This window comes from Triturus cristatus, chromosome 2_1 (assembly GCF_964204655.1).
Source record: "Triturus cristatus chromosome 2_1, aTriCri1.1, whole genome shotgun sequence".
Taxonomy (NCBI): domain Eukaryota; kingdom Metazoa; phylum Chordata; class Amphibia; order Caudata; family Salamandridae; genus Triturus; species Triturus cristatus.
In genome coordinates, this window is record NC_140581.1 from 922079169 (window position 1) to 922098435 (window position 19267).

The window sequence follows — 19267 nt, forward strand, 5'->3', positions numbered from 1 at the left end:
TTTAAAAGAAAAACCTATTGTGTATCACACTTTCTGAACTTGTAAGTATTACAAATTTGCATACTCCTGAATGTAGGCCACCATGTCACTTATAGAATGTCATAAATCCATTTGACTAAAAATCTAGGGAGCACATTTGCCCATTGTCACTTTTATTGGTGTGTCACACTCAACCCCTGTAATATATTGAAACTTTTCTGGATTCATATTTACAACTGTGTATCATTGCACATTTGTTGTCTTGCTTCATCTCTTATAAGATGATTGTTAAATCCCTTAAAATATTTGGTTTTTTGTTTGATTGTTTTTTAGGTCTCGCCTTGCTATTGCGCCTTGCTATTGCGTAAGCGATCGCAAAGCGAGACTATTGTAAAGGGGCTTTTCAAAGTGCTCCCAAAAGCGGATTGCATGGCTAGCACGCGCACAATCAAGCGCATCGTGCCGCCATGCACTCCGCTTTTGGGAGCACTTCAAAGGGTCCGCTCCCCCGCCTGGAATGCGCTCCCCCGCCAAGCGTGCGCGCCACGCTCCGCCAGGCTTTTTTTTTTCTTGTTTTCCTTTCATCTCCCTCCTATTCTGTAAAGAGGATGTCTTCTTAAAGCTGTCTGCCGCACCCTCACATTAGAAATCACAAGGCGTCTTTACAAAATCCGTCTGCCAGTTCCACACACAAAACAAGGGGGCGGAGCTTGAGACATAGTTGACATTTTCATCATAAGAGTTAAATTTTGTTTGGAGAGCGGTTTTTCTACATTAAAAAGCGTTTTGTGTGGTCTTTGATGAGCGTGAAGATATCTTTCTGAGAAGTAATGCCACAGAATGTTCCACAACAGCGCATGTGCTTGCATAACGTGTTACATAATTAGCTCTCCAAGGCCGCTGAATTCAACCAGCTCTGCAACATGACTTGATTCTGCACCCCCTCATGAACGCACAGCTCCAGCTCATGATGTGGAAACGCACGCGCCTGCCTGCTATAAGTTCCCTCACACATACACACTCCCTGCTGTCCTCTGTCTCCCAATCCCTGTCTCACACACACTTTCTCTCCTCAGCGCTGTTTCCTCCTCTCCACATCTCTCACAAAGATGCTTCCTCTCCTTCTCTCGCTCTTTCTCGCTCTGTCTCCCTCCTCTCACACACTGTCTCTCTCTCTCTCTTACCCTGTCCCTCCTCTCGCTCCCTTTCTTCCCCCTCCATCTCTTTCAACAAGCAGTGGGGACCACGGAATCCTCTTCCTGTACTGGGCAGACGATTCGAAAATGTAAATTGTAACACGAATTCAGTTCAAAACCTTGTGTACAGCTTTCAAGTCCCTGCACGGCCAGGGTCCTACTGGGTTAACACACTACTTTAAACCCTATACCTCTCGAGAGCGCTCTGGTCTGCTGCCGGCAGAAACCTTGCCGTCCCCTAATTCAACAAGCATTTGCAATGTAATAGGTCGTGCATTACTGAAAGTTTGAGCTATTGGCGTTGCATCATTATTTGCAACGCCAATAGGTCAAACTTTCAGTAATGAGGGCCCGCTCCCCCGCTTGGAATGCGCTCCCCCGCCCCCGCCAAGGGCACACGCCACGCTCCGCCGGGCTTGTTTGGGGAACAGCGCTCAGTATTTTCACACTTGACTACCCCAGCCAGTCAGGCTTCTAACGCCTGTTCACGCCACTGCAGCCTGGCCTCCAGATAACAGCCCGGCTCAGGGGAGGGGGATACGAGCACATTCCAGCCCTAAATATCTTTTGTTTGTTGGCCTTTGGGCTATCTTTGTACTTACAACTGGAAACGGGGTTATGTGACCCCAAGACAGGCTAAATTCAAACGATAATAAACTCTTATAAAACAGCCTGGCGCGATAGAGAAGTACACTACGGTGCATCATTGTCTTTTGTTTGTTGGCTGGGCTATCTTTCCACTTTCAACTGGAAACGTGGACAGCCACCAATCACCAAAGCTCTTGATACACCATAACAGCACTGCAGTGGTACGGGTTTCATTGACCATAGAAGATGGCGGGCTAGGTCGGCTGCGCTGGTATTGTCAGTTGCGCCTGGGTGAGGTTATCTCTGCATCTGGTGCATTGAGCCAGCGAGATAGCTTATCGGGCACTCTTTGCATTTGGACGTGTTTTCTCGCCGCGAGCTTCGTTCCTGTGCTGTCTTTGCTTTCGAGTGTCGCTGCGGTCCCAGCAGACTTTTCGCACACCTCCCGCGAGGCGCATGTTTGGCAGCACTACTGAAGATGTTTACCTGCCTCTGGGCTACAGCAAGCCTTCTCTCCTTGGTGAATAATTGTCGCATGGTTTATTTTGTGTCATTGTGGTTTAGGTGGTGTTGTTTCCCAGCAAGCCAGGAGGTGCACATCTGGCTGAGCCCGTTAGAGTAAAGTTTGCACCATCAGCTACGTGTTCTGGTGCTTCGGGGGATGTGGACCCGAAACCCCTTCTTTGCATCCAGGTTTGCACCAGAAACTCGCCCCTCTCACATCACAAGCCACACGTTTCTTTGCATGGGTGGCTGTGAATCACTGGTTTCTTTACATCGCGGTGTCAGAACCCGCCCCTTTCTTAGTTTAATGACCTATGTTCCTGGTTCCGGCCCCCCCGCCCATTTTCTCCCTTTCAAGCCTAGACGTTCCTTTGCATCGATTGATGTATACCCATCCCGCCCACATTTATCAATTCAATACTTTTCATTGGGGTATAAACCAGATACCTCCAATTCCTCCCCCTTATAGGCCTTAGGTTCCTCTGCATTGGTGGATGTAGATCTGATACCAGCTCCTTCCTTATCAACCACAGGCTGCTGTGCACACCTATCCCATCCCCACACAATCTTTCTCCCTTTAAAGGCCGTACGTTCCCCTGTATTAGTGGCCCTGCACTCGAAACCCCTCATTTCATCCTCCACAGACTACCTCTGCTCCTAACAAAAGTATATCCTGTAATTCGGGCAGCTGCTTTTGCAGCTGGGCACACGTTTGTTCCTTCCTCAGGCCTCAGAGTGCATGTGAGTTTGTCTGCACACTATTTACTATTTTGACTAAACTGCACTATAGAGGGTTATTAGTTCGGCCGAACTGCACTGCTTTCATCATTTTCGTAAATGTTCTATTTATTTATTTAGTTTTAAAAAATGGCGATGCAGAAATCAGCACATGCCAATGTGTTAGTGTGCCTACTTGTGGCCGCAATCACAGGGCAGTGTGCGGCGGACCCTATAGGCCTCAGCAAGTGCTCCTTGAGATGTGATGTCTTGAGATGCCCAAGTCCCAGCTGCCCCAGCTGATACGTGCCCAACCGCTGCAACTGCTGTCTCGTCTGTGCCGCAGGTGAAGGGGAGGCCTGTGGCCGCAAAGAGGACCCGCTGTGTGGGGATAGTCTTGAGTGCAAGCACCCAGCAGGGAAGCGCATGGCCAAGGGCGTGTGCCAGTGCAAGCTGACGTCCAAGGTGTGTGGCAGCGATGGAAAAACCTATAACCATATGTGACAACTGAAGGTGGAGACATGCAAGGCGCTGCAACAACGGCTGCCCGCCATCCTCCAGAGGCAGAAGGGAGCCTGTGAATCGGGTAAGAATGTGAAAGCATCACCGGCTTATGTCACCACTGGGCCTTATCTGCAATATGCTCTTAGTATTGTTGCCAAATGTAAATACTTTTACCTGGGGACAAGTGGATCCTTTGCAATGCAATAGGTCTCGCATTTGCGAGAGTTTCACCTATGGCATTGTAAATGTCAATGCGTTTTATTTAAATGTTTGTTTTAAAGCATAAATAAAAGGCTTTGTCATTTACAATGCCAATAGCTTAAACTCTAGCAAATTATTGCATTTTTTTTACCACGCGAGTTTAAGCTATTGGTATTGTAAATGACAATGCCTTATATTTATGTTTCAAAAACGAAAACATAAATAAAAGGCATTGTCATTTACAATGTCAATAGCTCAAACTCGCGTAACTGCTAGACCTATTGCATTGCAAATGCTTGTCTTTTTTATTTCCATTTGCTGTTATGTGTGTGTTTTGATTGCTTATACATCTTCTACTCTTTTTTGATGTTGGGTGTGGCTTTTAAAATTTGTGTCTGGCCATGTCTCAAGGGATTGAATAATCCTGCATTATTACATGAGAAAATTGTTTTTCTACAAGAAACTGGTAGACACATTAGGTGGGTATTATCTATTGTTTCTGGTCCATAAATAAATACATGGAGTGGAATATAGTTTCACAAGAATTTAAGTTTTGATATTATCTCTCATGAGCCGTATTCTGAAGCTAGATGAGTTGTTTTGGATTTAAAAGTGAATGACATCCCTTTACCTCAATAGAATTAACTCTTCTTTTTGGGATGAGAGTTAATGAAGTAGTCTTATGATAGGATGACAGTACGGGGTGATTGTAATCAAATAATGGATCCATTCACAGACATAAACTTGAAAATAAGATTTATTCCCACTTTTCTGCAGAAATATTTTCAAGAGAGCAGTTTCATAAAAAGCTTTAAGTTGATGCATGGAGAAATTGTAATCCAGATGTTTGCAAATATACCTATTAGTCCCCGGTGCACAATTTTCTCTGTAGGATTGACTGCTTTCCTCAGTAAGGAGTACACCCAATCTTTGGTTATTGTGGACATTGGAGTTATTCTGATCTCTGATCATGCAGCAGTTATTATTGGTTTGAATGTTTTGCCTTCTCCATGTACATAAAACCAGTGGCTCTTTACTTTTTTTTATTTAACCCCTTCCCTGCTCATGACGGAACCACTCCGTCATGAGCCACGGGCGCCGTGTGCTAATGACGGAGTGGTTCCGTCATGCTGCGGCCGTTGGCGGCCGCAGCATCCAAGCGGCACTGTGCGGGCGATCAATGCAAGTGGGCGGAGTCGTGACGGAACCACTCTGTCATGAGCACAGCGCGCCCGTGGCTCATGATGGAGTGGTTCCGTCACAAGCATGGCGGCGCCGTGCTGACCCCGAACCCCCCCAGCGCCGTGGCGGAATTCGTGCCGCGGTGAAGGGGTTAATGGTTACATATTCTTAAACACATCAGTAAACAATGACTGACTTCTATTTCCCACTTCATGCCCACTTATTGATAATCTTACCACATATCTGTCTTCGGTGGTTATATATATTTAGATAACAGTTCATAATACCATTACTCCACATGTCTGGTTAGACTGTATATGAAGCCCACCGTGCAAGGCTTACCAGAATCCCATAAATCAAAATAACTGCTGCAGCTGAGTCCAATGAAATACTCTGAATTGCAGATGGCAGAGAAGTAAGTAGTATTGGAGCTTCCATACTTGTACCAAGTAGGGCGAGGGCATGAAATAAAAATATGGACTGACATCTGATAGAGAGCTCTTAAAGAGGGGTCTGGTGTGAACCTATTCGAAGTTGCCATTTTCCCTAACATGAAACAGACAGCAACCATGACAATGGAAGTTCATAAACAAAATGTGTCTTGCTATAAACAACCAAAACACTAATGTCACACTGCACATACGACTGCGTGACAATATAGAAAATATCTAGGGCACAGCCCACCTGGAATCTCCAGCCCCCATTAAGCCAGCAGTCCTTCCAGACAGTCCTAGGCACCTTGATGCTGAAAGAACAAAAAAACCAATCTGACCTTCAATGTATTTTTGCCTCATTTCTTAATAATCACTTAATCCAATTATCACTGAAACGTACACTCTTTGTAGTTCTAGTAATGATTGGATTAAGTGATTAGGCCCACAGCTAAATGCCTCTGCAAATTGCAGCTTTCATCAAAGGGTGCACTTTGACATTAGATAGCAAATATCTAGCTGCTTCTAAATGTGTATACGAATAATCCTGAAATAAAATAACTCCCCATGCCTGGTATTTTTGCATAAGATTAGCCTCTATATCGCAATTAAAAAGTGACAATACTTGTTGTAGTACTTCACGAGATAATAATATTTTATTTTGCCAGATATAGGGACTCTTTCAATAACCGCAGCTCTAGAACAAACCACTACCGTGCCAAAAGCACAACAGTGCGCAATTTACTAAAATCTATACAGCATAGAAGACCAAAGACAAAACACAAATGCCTTTTAAAACCTTGTTCAGTGGCTACTAGATTATCATTTTCATTGTATTTTTATTTCGAACCTGAACCTGGATTTTGCCCATCAGAAGAACGAATTATGAATTTAGTTATCCTCTTTTTCTGATCAGAAATTATTACATACATTTCTCCATTGATGATTATAATGTCTTTTATTTCCTAGCCACAGACTGTATGAAAACTGCAGTTAAAGTTCATAGTTTTGGTCAGCGGCTAAATTATGTCCTTTATTGAGTTACAAAAATCAAGGGTCCAGGCAGATAGACCGAATGAAAGGAAAATGAATTCACTTATACTGATGTGTTTAACATAGCTCAATCTCATCTACCTTGAGGATAGGGGGATACGGGTGAGTCTTGCTTCTAAACATAAGGACGAGAACACATAACCACATACATTTTCATCACACACAAAAAATACATTTAGATGTATGAATTTCGAACTTTATTGAAAATCAGCAGTTTAAATGCACTATTTACATGTATTGGTTGCTTCAAAACTTTTTTGTGAAAAGGTGCGCAGAAAGAGTGCTTGTGCGTGACATTTAAGCAAGGAAAGAAAAAGTAATATGCCCATTACACATACCATAATTTCTCCCAAAATAGTCTGTCTGTAACAATTATTATAGCACAAGTATGATCACATTGAACAGAGGTAATGGTTCAATCACCATTACCCCTCTGTGGATCAACTATTCAATCCAGGCTGGACAAACTGTTGACGTTTCGACCCAGAAATGAAGGGAGGAAGGGTTAATCTGAGCCTCAACAGTGGGTCTTCTTCAGGACTGGCTGAATTAATAGGATTGGAGCAACCTATTGGAGAAAGGTACATATGTCCATCTTATTAAGACCGAATAAAAGGATGCATGTGTGTAGTGGTAGGGACTCTTCCCTATAGTGTATACCTCTTCAACTGAAAACAACCATCATCCCGTGAGGGAGCTGGAGAGTTAATCATATTAGCAATGAAGGCCAGATGGCTCCTCACCTGCAGGAAATTAATCTAGACCTAAGAAAGTAAAATGAAGCCATTAACTGCGGAGTCAGAGAGGGGAAAAAGCAACTCTGCAAACAGTATTCAAATAAGACTCACCTTCAAGTTAAGTGGAAACAACTAGCATGGGGGTAAAAATTAAATCCAGAGCACGCCGTAAAATAGCCAAAAAGTCACTATTATTATAATAAATAATCCTCCCAAGATAAACAGTAGCTAATAGCTAATGTAAACAAGCATTTGCAATGCAATAGGTCTCGCATTTACGCGAGTTTAAGGTATTGGCATTGTAAATGACAATGCCTTTTATTTATGTTTTGGTTTTTGAAATAAAAATAAAAGGCATTGTCATTTACAATCCCAATACCTTAAACTCGCGTAAATGCTTGACCTATTGCATTGCAAATGCTTGTTTTTCATTGGATTGAGCAAGGAGCTGTTTGTTTTGACACACCACGTTAAATGATTTGTGATGTTTACCCAGAGGTCGAAGTGCAGTAAAAAAAACAAGAAGGGCTGGGCGAGAAGGGATGGGGGAATGCGAGGAGCCTGAATAGAAGTGACGAAAAAAAAGAGGAGGAGAAGGGAGGAGGGAGATGCGAGCAGAGCATCAAAGGGCTGGGTGAGAAGGGGGGGCGAATGCAAGGAGCAGAGGAGCAGCTGTGCACGTGCACGCCATCGTGCACTCAAGCTCTAGGCCAGCAAAACCATGTGGGTAGCACTTTTGAAAACCCACTTACAAAATGTCTCAAAGAGACAGTTTGCGCTGTCTCAGCGAGACCTAAAAACGGGGAGAATACTCACCGAATAGATTCGATCTATATATTAGGACGGAGGCCTCGCAATGGCTTAATCACCTTGGGGTCTGGAAGGATTAAAGACAATAAATATCAATCAAGTGTTCGATTCTGTTTAAAGCCAGATAAACGGAAAAAGGAAAGTGCGCAGCAATCCCCTCAAGACACTTACCTTCGTCCGTTGCAAAGTATCCCTCTGACTGTCATGGCCGCAGCTCAGTGAGAGGCACGAGAACGAGGGCAAGGAAAGCCACCGCAGCGTCAACTCGCACGTTGACTGCAGCACGTAGGCAGAGTATCTCTGACATGGCACGTCAGTCACAGGTAGTAGTTGCATTAGCCACCCACGAGAATGAGGAAAAGCGGCTATTACGTAACAGGGGTAATGTCAATGAATTGTCCGAAAAGGTGTGAACAAGTTTCTAAATGGATTCTACAACCAAAGGAAAGGTGTTGTTTTCTTCCCTTGCCTTGTGGGTAGATATGTGGGCATAGTTAATGAAAACGTCCTTAGACACTGTAAATGTCCATCTCAATGAAAAACGTGAACAAGTGTGTAAATGAATTCTTATAAAAGAGGTAAAGGTATTCATTCTTTACCTGCCTCAATAAATCTTACTAACGAAGTAAACAAGGTAAGGCATTTAAACTTCACTTGCCTCTTGGGTGAATTTCTGGGCACATTTAATGAAAAAGAACCTTACACACGGTGAAAGGTCAATGCTGAAACTGAATAGCTGTTTACATTTTAGCATAAATTGACATGAGTCCAATCATTTAATTAACAATAGATATTGAACACAATGCCCCCCATCTGAGCATCCAGCATGGTTTTAAACAATAACATTTCAGTCTCTTACGCAAAACACCAGCCTGCAGATAAAGATTAGACAGAAGTAAAGTCTTTGTCATAATTTATTGCTTGTTCCAGATAACCAGGCAGATAAGACACATTCCATCATAGGTAAACTGCACATATTTTGTCATGAGTAATCCCACATACTGAGGATGACCATGTAATATGACTACACCTTACTAATAGTAAAGCTAATCATTTATCGGAGTGGCCTCCTGAGTTCCTAGAAAAAAGCTATGAGTATGAATATTATTCTAGCAAGTCTGCGAAGCCATTACTCAAGCTCAACACTTGTCTAGAAATCTCCTCATCTTCATTAAGGGCATGGGCCAGTGTGTCCAAATGAAGGATCCACCCGCACTCACGTTGATTGAGGATGTTACTAAAATTGGTACCCCTAGGATTGTCACTGACTTTTTAAAATAACTAGCCATCTCATACTGTCTGTGGGATGATTCAAGGTGGTAAAATGTTCCACAAGGTGTGCCCCCGGACCTTACATCTGATCCTGCTGCAGTGTTGAAGGATGCATGCTTTCAACTTCTGACGGGTCTGACCTACATATAGAAACACACATGAACTTCTAATCACATAAATGACATCCACACTATTACATTTGTGTGTTTCTGTAGTGTGTATGTGTGTTCATTTTGGCTAAAAACCTTTCTTTCTAAAGTTAAACCACATGCTTTACAGCCACCACACTTGAAATGTCCTGTTAGCTGTGTCAAATTCCGCAGTGTGAGTATGGAAGGTTTTGGTGGCCCCTTAAGAAAGATCTCAACACATAATCTTTCATGTTTTTACCTCTCGTAAAGGAATGAATGGGGATTTCCTGGTTTCAATCTCATCAGACACTAGGGTCCAGTGGTGATGAGTGATTTGTCTTATTTCATTATTTTATGTGCAAAATGTAGTCACAAATGTTGTTCTGTTTTGTGTCACAGCAGTACATTGTTTGGGTTCAAGTACCAAGCCCTTTTGCATGCCTTTTTCAATAGGCTTTTCAGATATCCCCTCTCGGACAAATGTCCCAGTAGATACCATGATTCTCTGAAAGAATCAGGTTTGCATAAACAGTTTCACCAGAGATGGAGGAACTGCCCACACAGCAAATTGTCTGTCAGATTCTATGATGATAGCTAGAATGTCGTAAAAGAGTATTTCTCTCCCTTTATAAAAAAAAAAAAAAGGGCAGAGTATAAATGGTCATGATCAACTTTGATTGTAACATCCAGAAAGTTGATAGCCTCTGAGCTATGCTTAATGGTGAATTGTATGTCCTGTGATCTCTTGTTCATCCACTTGCAAAAACTAAGGAGCATTTCTACACTCCCTGTCCATATCATGAGGAAATCATCAATGTAGCGCCTCCACAAAGCAATGTACTCAAAGTATGGTGTCCCAGCCTTAAACAGGTAGAGGTTCTCATAATGATCCATATAGAGGATTGCTAGGTCCAGAGTGAAGGTCGCCCCATAGCGACTCTTTTAGTCCGTTGGTAGTAATCCCCTTGAACATAGAAGACATCTGTGTCATGGCAATCTCAAGTAAGTTTATTATGAAGAAGGTCAGGACCTTTACCGGTTGCGGTCTTCTATCTAAGACCTGCCTGACCACCTCCAATGCTGGCCTCGGAGGGATATTTGTATATGTAAAAGTGATGTCCATAGTCACCAGGATCTGCACCTTGGATTGAATGTAAGATTATCACTTAGGTTTATAGTTTCCATAGTATCCATCAGGTAGGCCCTTGTAAATTCAACACTAGGCTTCAAAAAAAGGTCTACATATCTGAAGAAGTATAAGAAAAGAAATTACATATGTCTATAGAAAGTAGCGTTTTGTAGTAAAGTGAAATTGTGGGAGAAAAAAAATAAATAAAGGAGAAAATGACAAGGAAAAAGAGATTGAAGTACCTTACCTGAGGAAAAGCAAGCATTATATGAACAATGTAAATGTGAATCATAAACATCAGTTGATAATGTATTAAAATGCAAACAGAGAGCGATATTCATGGAAGCTTTAAAGGACTAGGTGCATCAGGTGTTTGTACATGTGGATGAGATAAATATGATGACAATTGTAACCAAAATAAGTCTTTCTTAATTAGTTGGTGAGTAGAAATTACATTTGCTCTATCAGGTCTATGGTAATGACACAATAGATTCCACCATCCTGGAAAGTGACCACAGTGGTATCTTTCCAACAGAATGTTATGATTTGCAGAGAAATAGCAATTAGTAGGTCAACAAACTTCCCAAATACATGCCTCCTATCCCAAATCTGTGAATATCTATCTACCTAAATATGCATTATATCAAAAGGTCAAATAATAGAATAAATGACTGAAACTTTTACCCAGACCTGTAATCAGAAGGTGTTAACAGATCATATGCATAAGATCTCCAGTCTCAGTTTTACAAGCCCAACATTTATCACCCATTGTAGTTATATTTATGAATGGAGGAGGGTGTTATAAATAGTCTTTTATAGTAGTAGTACAATGTTTGTGTGGCGCTAACTGAACATGAAGTTAAATGTATTTTAGACAAAATCTTGTCCCAGATTGAAAGTGAAAAGTTATGACTTAAATTTAATTCCCATTGTAACTCCACTTTAGATGTATCATATTTGAGTGTAGGAAGGAATGCAATTCTTTAGTTGCACTGGAGCTCAGTAACGGAATGAAAAATGTTATTCAATAATAACTGTTAAACCTACAAAATACCATTCGCCACCCAATCCCTCCAAAAGATGGACCCATTTGATAAATTAATATTTTTGTTGTAAGGGTAACTGTGATGAAGTCAGAATAGTATATGCCAGATTAATTGAGTTCCTAATAGTAGGAGAGAAGAAACATTTTGGAAGCTGTGAAAGATAAACCACATTTTTAAAATCAAAAGGAGATATTTTTTAATCTTCCAATTTATGCCATACAGTAATTTGAACACCGTCTGCACTGGACAGTAGGAGAAAAATTAGTTTCAATATTATTATATAATGTTGTTAAATAATAACATTAAATCTGAAAACACTAAAGAAAGAACTGGTTGTACTTATGTTGTGTAACTTTCCAACCTTTTTGTAGCCCTGTTGATTTTCGTTTTTGCATTTTTGCATTAAAGCTGTGTTGTTTAGCAAGGATGCCTCCTTTGTCTGGCCATATAATACAGGTGTGCTTGAGTTCATTGTTTTCCAGGCCTCCTGCTTGTTGTGACTGTGAGTGACCATGTGGCTGGTGGCCATTTTGTGGTGGTAATTTAGTAGTGTGCTGCTTTTTCCATATAGGCCTGCATGTTTTTCCTTTGTTCCTCTTGGCTTACTACTTCCATCCCCTTTGCCAGCTGCAGCTCCCTGAATGACGTAATGCGCAAATTAATGCCAAACAGGTTCCACTTCCATTAAATTTGTATTTTTGTTTTTGTTCTTCTTCTTTCCTATCCTTCCCAAGTGTACACAGTATACCATGAAAGCCCTTGTTGTCAAAGTCTCACAAATGGCTACGCTGTTGTTATGTTTTTTTAATAACAGAGTTAATAAAATTTAATAATATAACACTAACAAGTGTGAACACCACACACTCAGTTATATATCATATTTGTTTGTTTGTACTAGTATTAATTGAACCACAACAAAAAATGTAACATTTCACTAATGTTCTTCTGGCTTCTTTTGCTTTTAAGTGCACAAAAGATTGAGGAGGAGGTGTCATCATCACCCGTTGTACTGCTAGACAGAAGTCCTGCTGCGCACAACGTCACGTGATGTGTGACCATAGACATCTCTGCAACTTGTGCAACTGCGTCCTGTTGACATCTGAAGAAGATGGCCCCAAAGAAAGGTACCAGGTCCTCCAGCACCAAGAAAGTTGCCAGTGAGAAGAAGGAACAGAAGAAGGAAGAAGTGGCACTTACCAGGATGTTTTTTGGGAAACAAAAAATTAATCCTGCAGCTGCGGTGTCCGGGGAGCAAGCTGGGAACAGCACCTCCACATCAGTGGGCCCACCCCACCAAACTAGGCCCAAGTCCATTAGCGTCAAAGAGGCAGCCATTCTAATTGCGAAAATGCCAACGAGCAGTGATGTTGAAATTTACTTATCGTTATCGCAAAGGAGTACCCAATCAACACAGGAGGAAACTCAGCAGATAAGTTGGCAACAACAGCCGCAACAACAGCCGCAACCACTGCCCACAATAGTAGTTGTTCCTCCTGAAGTAGGGGCAGTTCAGGAAATCGAGCTTCCTGCAGAGGAAGGAGAAGAGCAAGCCACTCTTTCAGAAGATCCATTGTCTTCCAGATCCCCAGTAAGGAAAAGGAGGGTTAGTCCATCAACTTCTTCTTCAGCTCAGTCTGAGAGTGAGGCACGCCAGGAGACAAGGCTAGAGAACAGGAAGGTTCCGGAAAGCCTTAGAGTTATGGAGGTAGATGTAGAAGAGGAGGATGATGAGGAACCAGTCATCATGAACATCACTCCCGCCCCAATGGAGATGGAGACCGACTTTATTACCCCATCCAAATTGCTGTGAGGGATGTGGCACGAATACCACCAACATAGGTAACACCAACACCACCTCCTGCTTCCGTATTTGCATTTACAAAGGCCCAGCAGGGACCTACATCCAGCACAACCAGCCCCTCAGGAGGTAGTGGCACTGCAGAGAGTCAAATTCCAGGCACACCCTCCAGTTCATCTGGCATTGCAAGTGGCACCTCCAGCAGCGCAAGAACGTTCACCTCCCCAGTTTAGGACTTGTTTTTGATTAGCAGTAAGGAGGAGAACATTGCTATATGCTCTATTTGTCAACAAAGTGTTAGTCGGGTATGCTTGGTACAAAGTATGGTACCCAAGGCTGAACAACCTTTTTGAAAAAACGCCACATGATCCAGAGGGAGGTGCACCTTGGCGGCCAAAAAAGTAAAACTGCACCCATTGCTGTTGGTGGGGATGAAGAAGTAGAAGAAGATATGATTGCGGCGGAAGGTGAACAAGAAGGAGACACTTTTTTCTGGTACACAAAGTAGCCCTGTCCCCAGCAGTGCAATGGTACCACTACCGCCCACATCCTCATCATCCTCAGCAACATCTCAGTGGCACCATAGTAAGAGTCAGCCTGAGACACCAAGGCAACAGAGTACCGCAATGAAAAAAAGTGCATTGTTGAGCCAAACAACATCTGGGTTAAAGAAGTCACCTACATCAGCAGCACCAGAAAGGAAAAAAATCCAGCCTATCATTGTCAGCGTGCTTAGGTCGGAGGGGCAGTACGAACGCAACCACCCAACGGCACATTTGTACAATGCAAAGCTAATGAAAATGTTAGCGCTGGACCTTCTCCCTTTTTCTTTAGTGGAAGGGGTGGGTTTTCTGGAATTTGTGACAGCCATCTACCCAAAATGGAAGGTTCCCAGCCGGTCCTATTTCGCCAGAGTTGCTGTTACAGCACTACATCACGACGTGCTGGAATTGCTTGGACAATCTTTGAAGCAGAGTGCTGTTCACAATATCCACCTGACAACAGACATGTGGACCAGTTGCAAAGCCACTGATCACATGTAAATCTACACACTAAAAGTGACTCAAGTCAATGTTTCCCTTCTGGTTGTTTAATAACAAAATTGTACTTCTACTGCAGGCCGATCTATTGCATTTTTTAATATGGAATCTGTACTCACTCGGTACACTACAGACTGAGTTGGACAACACCATGATGATGACCACATAGTATCTTCGCAGTCAGTAAGTTGGTTCGGAGATGATTGATGGAATAACTCAGGGCGTTTCAAATCACAAAGTGGCATAAAAGGTAAACAAGTCAACAACAACCACAGCAGACCTACATGTCTGTGTGTAGTGGTGGAGCTGAGTAGTCACGAGTGTGGTAGTGGTATGACTGACAGCCGTGCATTAATTTAGTTACTTACTTTGGAAAATGCTATGTTGCTGTATATGTGTGCTCTGTAAATGTCTGGCTCAGTCAAAATCTAAGCTAAGTGGAGGTTGGGTGGGCGACGTAGGCCTGCTCTGTCCTGGAGCTGTTGTAGGTTAATGCTGGAAACATACAACAGAGTAGACATGATTTAGCCATGCCACCTCTGAAAGTGTTTGCACTCCTCCCTAATTCATGCTTTTTTTTCCTCTTGATTTTTCAATATCACTTTTGTTTTTCCATCTACACTTAGGCCTGCCTTTACCCTGTGCTAAACAGAGAAAAACAACTCACACTCACCTACCAATCCGCATCCACCAGGCAGGCAGTGGCACCCAAGATTGACGGACGCAGCGTCCATTAAAGGGAGGACCAAGAGGAATGCCGAGATGCAACTCCCCAATTTGACCAGGATAACATACAGTAACTTTAGTATCATTCATCGTCTTTTAAATAATTTGATTTATTTTTTCTCTCCAATCATTACGATTGTGTGTTTGTTGTTGTTGTTATTATGTTTGCTCTTAGCTTATAATTGATCCCTACAGACATTTTTTAATTTTCTTTTCTAGCTTTAAAAGGAAGCCTGGTACAACAGAACATAAAATGCATGTAATTTGCGTCTCTCTGAGAGTAGACATGCCAGAGAAATAGCATAGATAATAATTTATAATATACTGCTGCCCTGTACTGTCTACTAGTCCAGTTAGTAAGTACGACTTCTTATCATCATTAACCATCAAGTTATCATCATCATGCATGCATTTCCTTTTTCTCCCTTAATAGATATATCATGGTCGTCTGCCAAGATTGTGCGTGTTCAGTTGTTGTCCATGTGGAGTGTTTGTCTTTGTCAAACCTTTCTCTGAAATACCCCTTCCCAACCATTCATCAAACCCTAACCCTCTTCCCCCGGGCAGTGTGAAATATATTGAGGTGTGACTAAATTAAATTTACCCCAATAATTGATCACAAACTTGCTGGGGCAGATGTGGTGAAAGCAACACTAATTCAATTTCAAGGCAGGGTGAGGATCTTCTTCTGCTTGCCAATGACCACCCTTGCTCAGTATATTTGCAAGTCATTTGTTTTTCAAAAGGAACATAATCCATCATAATTAATTGTCGGCATTGATTGGATTCATCATCCCCCTCCTCACAGCACTAAAGATTATGCTTGTGACGAGTGACTCGAGTTAACTACAGTTTGTAACTTGTTGTACTAGGCTATCCCTGCCACCATTATGTTTTATTTTACTTTAGCATTGCTACTCATCATTATTACGGTTTCTTGTTTGAAAGTCTTCTTGTGTACTGTACTGTACATCGTTCTACTACTAGTTCTAGAGTCTCTCTCAGGCGACTGACTGTCTCATTTTATTTTTTTGCAAATGCTACTGCCAGTGTCCACTGTTCTATCACCACAACCATGACACCAAATTTATACATAAATCCAAATCAGTCTATGCCGTTTAACATGGCGGAGAACATACTCCCAATTAGTGATTTATCTGGGGAGAGCAGTAACATCCTACAGTTCTTTATCTGGTAGGCCCAGCAGTATAGTTGTAAATCAGGTAGACCCATACCTCCTTGCTTCAATTTACATCTTAATTTCTTCCAGGATAAACGGACCCCCTTGCTAGCCCATATAAAAGATGACATTTTACCCTGGATTTTAAGCAGATCCGCTTTTGCAAACGCTAAAGGGATATTAATAAACAGGTAGGTAAATTATGTATAAATTTGGTTCTTTCAAATTCTTTAAAAAAGTGCGTTTGGGGGGGAGGAGCCAAGATGGCGACCGGGACGGCAGCGTAGGCTCCCGGCTCCGTGACCCTCCGCATCCCGCACAGATATCCTGCATGAGATCCTTAGCCTGCGCTATATGCCCGTGTTGGTGAATGAGAGCGGCAACCGATCGTGTGACTCCGAAGTTTCTGGCGGCGGTATCGCCGGAGAAATGTCCATTCGACGTTTGCGGCCTGTGCAACCCTGGAACCGGGACCTCGAGTGGATAACATGGCCGGGCGGCAGTTCAACAACAGCGGCCTTTGGTGACTGGGTGGAGTCGGACTAACCGGAGCGGTGCAAATATCGGCCTACATTTCGCCGTGGTCGTTCCTACCACTAAGCGTAGCGGAACGAGTGCCTGCCCGAGGTGGCCAATCCAAGATTCCCCGGTGATTGCCTCAGCCTTCGCCGGTGAGCTGCCCGGCCGTCGCCCGTAACTCGCCCTGATTCTTGCGGACTGCTCCCGGATTTTCGCGGGCGCAGGTCCGTGGTGGGGATGACTGTTGCCCGTGACCACACACCGGATATATCTTTTGCCTGCCCCCAAAACCCTGATTCCAGTGACATGGAACCTGAGGCGCTTGTCCCTGGGTCCTGGTCCCAATCTGGGTTGGACCTACCCGGCGGCCATCTTGACAGGACGAAGTCTACCATCCTGTACACTGGGTCGCAGCACGATTGGAAGTGTGCGACTATGAGGAGCGTAGCGGAGCGAGCGCCGAGAGCTGTGCTGGGGTATGGTGATCTTCTCGAGGCTCTCGGTGCCCTTCATTCCACCTTGGTTCACGGCGCCTGGGTATTGGGGAGTAAGCTTGATGGGGTGGCATCAGCGTCGGAACAGTTGCTGCCTGCCTGTCCCCAGGTACACGGGGACTTCCTACACTGCGCACGGGAGGACAGTGTCGTGGCCGCCCCTGTGGATAGTGACCAGCTGGAAACCCCGGACAGTATCTTAACGTGTGATCGGCTGGCTGTGGGTCTGATCTGTTCCGGAGGTCTTGGACCTGAGTGGGGGGTGGTGGCCTTGTCCCGTGCGCGGCCTCTGGCAACCCAGGCAATATTCAAGCAACGGTCGCCTGCTCTGGCTCATTTCGCCTTCTTGGACCTTGTGTGCAGTGCAGATCCTGGGGCAGCACTGGGAAAGACGACTCTCCATACTGCTGACTGTGTTGGTGTTCAGAGACTTCCACCCTATCTGTGTGTGTCGCTTCCTGTTCTTTTTTGGACGCTCCTCTTCTCTGTAGCATTTGACATGGCACTGGGTCGATGGGTATGCATGGGTAGATTCGCAAAGAGTGGCCAAGGATAAGGCTGATCCTTCAGAGGTGGTCATCTAATAGGCGGGCGGGCTCAGGGGTTGCGTGCTCTCACGGCATAACTGTTAGTGTAATAGGCGCATAATGCTCCCCATTCTTCTTTGACTTGGTCGATTCTGTGTTGCTTATTGTTTGCTTTGGGGGAAAACATATTGTGCGGGAGGGAGAAGCCGGGGGCATGTTTTGAAGGCCCTCCTCCAGTTTATTAATATTTTCTCTACCCCCCCGACTGGTGGGGTTTCTTTTCTTACTCCTCTTTCTCTGTTTCTTCTATATTTCGGGTCTGGTTCCGGGGCGACAGGCACGCTGCTGGGGGGGGGGGCCGTACTCATCTGCAGAGGTGCAGGGTGGGGGGTTGGGGGAGGGGATCCTTTAGTCTTTAACCCTTTTTTTCCATGGACTCCTTTTTCTTCTCTTATTCTTCTTTGTCTTTCTTTTCTGGGATCAGCATGGTAGAACTCCTTTGTCGTTAATCGCTGCGTTTTCATGTGTGCCACAATTTCCGTGGTGTTTTCTGGGTTTTAGGGCAGGGGACTGCAGGCGCAAATGGCCGTGATATTTCTCCACATCCTGAACTTCTTGTTTCAGCGCCATTGACTAGATAAATTGCTGTTTATTGTGGACGTTTATTACTCTGCCTGCCATTTCTTGCTGCCGGGAAACTGTTTGGCACCTGATCCTTCCATCTTCCCTTATTATAAAATGAAAACCTTTTGTATCCTGGTCTCCTACTTGGGCTGTTCAGTGGCCGAGAGTATACCGGCATGGAGATTCTGCCCCCCGAGGTTCTGCCTGTGCTAAATATTGATTTCTGTTACTCTGACTGCTTAGCGGCCGGCCCCGGGGGTTGTAGGCCCATACTTGTTAATGGTTAAAATGTCAATAAAGGTTTTTCAAAAAAAAAAAAGTGCGTTTGAAGACTCTAAAAATGGCAGCAAAGCTATGGGCAAGCTGTTGTGACTGTCTTGGCCTTTCGTATTATAGTGAGTGGGCCCCTGTGTGGGGGTCTCCATGAACACCGGAGTGCTTCCAAGATGCTTTAGCTCGTCCTCTGCTTGAGGCTGGTGTCACATCCTGGAAGGATATTGTCATAATGAATGCGTCTCATGGGAGTATTGGAATTCTATCACTAAAGGCACTTTATCCAGGTTTAAATACTATCAGATTGTTTCTTGGTGTAAGAATCAATCCTGGCCGCCCTATGAGGAGTGTCAAATGGAAAATGAACTACAAGATGTGGCTCCCAGGAAAAAGGAAGGTGCTCTTTGGTACGGGCATCTTCTAACTGCAGCCGACAGGAAGATTGATAACCCAAGACGACTCTGGGAAAACTACTTGCCACAAGAGGAGTTAGATAAATTATGGCAAGTATCAATAGATACTCTTTATTCAACTGTTAAATCTGCTCCACTCAGAAAGAACTATTTCTTTACAATCCACAGGCTGTATTGGTCACCCCTGAAAATT